The sequence below is a fragment of the Hyaena hyaena genome, unplaced genomic scaffold (genome assembly GCF_003009895.1).
Source record: "Hyaena hyaena isolate Hyena2069 unplaced genomic scaffold, ASM300989v1 scaffold_399, whole genome shotgun sequence".
Lineage (NCBI taxonomy): Eukaryota > Metazoa > Chordata > Mammalia > Carnivora > Hyaenidae > Hyaena > Hyaena hyaena.
In genome coordinates this window covers 665,996-671,204 of record NW_024081033.1, presented here as the reverse complement: position 1 = coordinate 671,204, position 5,209 = coordinate 665,996, and the positions used below count along the sequence as shown (strand labels likewise).

Sequence of the window (5,209 nt, the reverse complement as noted above, 5' to 3'; positions counted from 1 at the left end):
TTAACAGCCCGAGCCACCCAGGCACCCCCTTTGCTGTCTTCAAGGAGATGAGCTATGACCTCGCCACTGAGACCCTCTTTTTTTCCCCCTTGAGTCTCCTCTTCATCCTGGCCGCAGTGCTCTTCATCTGGAGGCCACGATGCATCAGAGATGAAAAAGGTATGTCACACACGTGCATTCCGCCATGTCTCGAAGAAAATCACAGGAGGATTTCAAGCACCGTCTTGTGAGATTTCATAGATGCCCCGCTCTGTAAACATAGGAGAATGTCCACCTCCCTTTCAGGTTATCTATCAAATTGGCTCTTTCTAAAGGACTCAGGAGGTAACGTTTCCCATAGCTCTGGTCTGAGGGGCAGGGGATAAGTGTTCACTTACCCCAGTAGACCTGACCCATGGCAAAACCGAGAGTCCCCACCTCCACCCTCACCCACATGCATCCTTGGGCCCTCCCTGTTGAGGTTCACATAAAGAATATTTTCAAGGACTTATAATCTAGACAATTAAAGTTTCAAAGAGATCACAAGTGCTTTAATTCAACCAATAATTTTGGGCGACTGGAAGAAACATTTCTCAGTAGGCCTCTGTCAACATGCCTGAATCATCTCCCTGCTTATTACAGAGGGAATGATTGACTCATGGAACAAAGCTTCTCCCCGGTCAGGATTTAAAGTGGAAATGAATTTGAAAAGCTGGCGTCAAATTCTGAATTGAATGAAATTTAAACTCAAGAAAAAATTAAATGTAAAAGCTCTTGTGTTCAATTTTATTCTACTTCTGTGCTTTGGAAGATTAGGTCCCAAGTGTCTTACCCACAACACATGTTCAACAAATACTTGTTTGTGGAGGAGAAATAGCAGCGCCTGAGGATGCCGAGGGCTCGTTACAAGTCTTCATGGGATGAGTACGTGCAGAGTCACTTCTTCCTGGCAGCCCTCCTTCAGAACGAGGGATGACCTGCTCTCCGGTAGCTCCATCTACACTTGTTTTTGCTTCAGGTTTTGCCACCGGAGACGGCCTGGCCCACTGTGCTGAGGACATACGTCAGGCAGGGTCTGGAGCAGAAATAACTCATTGTCTCTTCTGGCAGCCAAGCAGCCTGAGTTAGCAGAGAACTTAAGAATTCAATTTTTTTTTTCTTGCAGCTTCCCATTGCAAAATGGAGGAAAATCTCTCATACTTTCATCCCCTTCATGAGTCTCTCTTGCAAACATTCAAAGACAGAGACAGATGCTCAGCGTGTTGGGTTCAACAATTGTGCTTTCTTTTGATGAGGAGGAGGATGCTGGCCACGGAAGCTACACCAGGGGGCGCCATTCACGCAGAGTCCATGGATTATGGATCAGCATGTCCTATAGAACGTAGGAAACAGCCAGGCAAGCTCAGAACTAGAAGTCACTCAATCCCCACTCTCCACTGTGCTTCCGTCCGGAAGCCAGCAGGCAAGAGGTTGCTCATTTCTTTGAAGTCCTCCAATAAGGCCGAGCTTAATAGTGTGAGGTAGCTTTTTTACAAACATTCAGAAAACGCAACATTGTAGAAAGTTCTTCCTTGCCTGGAGCTAAAGTCTACCTCTCTATTACCATTGCTCCTTTATTTGCTCATGTTCCTGGTTTTAAAGACATGCACAAAAATTATATCCTCTCCCATGTGTATTTTAAGGTTGAAATATCTGCCTGATATCAACTGCCTCTTTATCACGTTTCTGCAAAACATGTTAAATGTATTCTTTGAAATATTTGAGGAAAGTTGCAACATTTTATTTCAGCTACCCTCTGATAAAGGTCTTAGGAAACTAAGTTCCACCTTGAGTTAGACAATAGGACTGGGGAAACTTACTCTTTGTGGAGAAAATGACACAAGCTACCGGAATGTCAAAGGGATACTATGAACATCAAATCAGACATCTGTTTGTGAAAATAATTTGACAATAATTACCTATTGTATGAATTTAATCATCATCTTTCCATACTTGATGAGTAACCAATGATATTAACTGCCTGCAAATGATGTTAAGATCCCTTCATTAATTCACACAATCATTTCATTCTTCACTCAACAAACACTTATGGGGTTTCTACTATGTTTCACAATTGGGGAAGTAGGGATGAACGCAATTAAGTGACAACAGAAATGAATAAGACTGAAATTATTTTCAAGTACTTTCCTAAAACTTTTAAAAAATCTTCATCTTGCATTCTGTCACAAGGTTGTAAAGGTAAATACACACACACACACACACACACACACACACACACGTAAGTGCCTACAGCCCACCTCTAACACTGTAACACTCCTGTTTAAGAGTACGTGAAAGATTTTGTTTTCCAAACTCACCTTTCCTCTTTGAAATTATATCTTCTTCCCCCCCATGAAGAACAAAACTAAGGAACAGATAAGAGAAAGAGGTGATAGATAATAGAAAGTTCATAAAAATGTAAACAGCTTAACATTTATGGCAAGCGATCGATTTCCTATGTCACTATCTGGTCTCTTGGAGCAGCATTTGAATAGCTTTTGAAAATAATTCTTTGTTTCCCATTGTAGATGCTTCACTTGAATGAACTAACAAGAACTGCAAATTCTTGAAACACAAAGGTACGCACAGGTCCTATTTCTCTTTTCATTTTTTCATGTTTGGTTCATGAGGATGCGGACTAAAAGTTGAAGGCAGTAAAACAGGTATTTATTCCACATGCCCTATGAGTCTAGAATATAGATAGTCAAACTCCTGCACATGCTGTCTTCAAATTATCACACTGAGGTGTGGACACAAGAGATGACGAAATGGAAACTGTCAAAAAGTTGAGAAAGAGACCATTAGTCTTTAAGAAGAGAGGTTATTCCCTTCCTTGAATAATAAGTGTGGAAGGGAGATTAGTGTCAATTGACTTCATAATGGAACCCAAAATACCCAGACAGTAGAAGTGCCTGGACCATAGTGAGTGCTCAAAATATGTAAATATATATATATTTTAAAAAGTAACTAAAGATGGCTTATCTTTATGAGATTTATTGTTAAATGCTTTTTCTTATTGGTAATTTCCATAGAAACAATGTAGTATATTCCTTCATTTATGTCAGGAGGTCTATAACTGTCTAAAAGATGTGACCTTCTCACTGTTACTACGGTGGGCTATTAAGACCAAACATCATTGCCCAGGATTCTTATTCATTACAAAATATATAGTAAACACACTTTTTTCCTGATGCCATCTATACTAAAATTAATGTCTGTATGGATGCACGTTCTGGGCCATCTTGTGGAGGAGACAGGGCAAGCTCTAACCAGGGCATGGCCCACACAATTGCCCCTGCACACCCATGAGGTGATTGTGACCCACTGTGGCACCTGCTCTCCAACCATGGTCTCCTTTTCAGAGTCAGTGAAAGGCAACAATTTCGACTTGTCCAAATGGTGGAACGAGTAGTCTTTTTTTTTCTTTAATGTTTATTTATTTTTGAGACAGAGAGAGACAGAGCATGAGCAGAGAAGGGGCAGAGAGAGAGGGAGACACAGAATCTGAAGCAGGTTCCAGGCTCTGAGCTGTCAGCACAGAGCCCGATGTGGGGCTCAAACCAATGAACCACGAGATCATGACCTGAACCATAGTCGGACACTTAACTGACTGGAACAAGTAGTCTTTGATTCTTTTTTTTTTTTCTTTTTTTTCTGAAATTGCATGTCCTAATGCAAACCCAAGATGACCTTGTCTAACCTCAGCTGATAGTAAAGTGGGTGATGATACAGCCCTTGTTTTCAAGTATTTTCTAACTTCAACCTAATGTGAACAAGAAACAGGGGTCCATTTACACATTCAAGCACTTTCCTCAGAAATCAACATGTCCAGTCAAGTCCCCGTGGCAAGTGGACTGTTTGTAGAAGGAGCCCATCCATTTCTCCCCCTGAGTTAAGATAAAGCCTGTTTCCAGAAGTAAGTTAGAAGCCTTTCCTTTCTCCCTTCATTTAGTTTATTCTAGCATTGTTTGTGTTATCAAAACTGTAGGATAATAAACAAGAGATAATGTATATATTGAGATAGATATTGCTATATGGAAAACATGCAATATATTTTATATATGAGTTTATTTCATATAGAAGGGTTTAGGCTTCCAATTATCAGATGCTAATTTGTGACATACATGTTCAGTCATGTTTCAGACGAGCCCAGTTGAAGCATACAAAGAATACATTTTACACAGTTTATGATTAAAAACACCAACACTAAGAAGATTTCCATATCAGTAATAAAAAAGGAATTGGTATCTTGGAACCCAAGATACCTGACACTAATTACTGATGGCACTAATTCTCCCAGATTATCCTAATTATGTAGTTATGGTATGAAGTACACCCTCAGAGGCTAAAAAGAAAGAAAAATGTCCTTTGTCATTGAAATAACATCCTATAGTAATTTGTTCATTTTACCTCACTATATGCCTCAAATATGACAAATGTATTAGTTGGTCCTGCACACTTGCGTTTTGTATATTTCTGCCTCTGTTTACATATGATTTCTACCACGTATGATCTAAATGTATTAAAATCGTAATTTATTTACTATACCTCTTCTTTTTCTACACTCACTTAATAGGAATATTTAGACCCTATGGAACAACTGTATAACTTGAAAATTTGGATTTCAAGAATAACTTAGTAGAAGTCAGAATGCGGATTAACTCATGGATTGAAATTAAAACAAATGCTGAATTTATAGGTGCCCACACTGGAATCTGACCATAGTTTTGCCACAAACTCACTCTCGAGCTGCTGGGTGATCATTTAACCTCTCCAAACCTTGCTTCATTCACACCATGAAGACAGTCCAATAAATGATTCCTATGCCTCCTTTCAGCTCTTCAACTTGATAATCTTATGAAAGGTCAGTGAAAAGGCATCCATCTAATATAAGGTGTACAATTACATTGTCAATGCTTTGTAGTATACTTCAATATCCTTGACCTGGGCCATAACATTGGAACATTTTAGAATAATGTTAAGATCTCTGTGATGTAAGCAGATTCTGGAGCACAATCGCAGTTGGATAAAATGATCTTAAAGATGGAATGGGGGTGGGATTAGTTGGTCTTTATAGTCAACCAATTTTCTCCTGTTATGATATCTAACATTAACACATCTTTGTGGATAAGGACAGTGAGCCCTGGTTTCTTAAATGAGTGCGAGTTTCAGAACAAAAAAATTTTTTTCC

General features: G+C 39.4%; 1 long non-coding RNA gene across 1 annotated transcript; it reads right to left on the bottom strand.

The window, feature by feature from the left end:
• LOC120245046 lies at positions 1-4,918 on the bottom strand. The gene is made up of 3 exons (XR_005531695.1): positions 4,761-4,918; positions 812-1,351; positions 1-188 (listed from the first exon to the last, which is right to left on the bottom strand). It is a non-coding gene; the product is annotated as an uncharacterized LOC120245046 (long non-coding RNA).
• Positions 4,919-5,209: the final 291 nt, after the last annotated feature.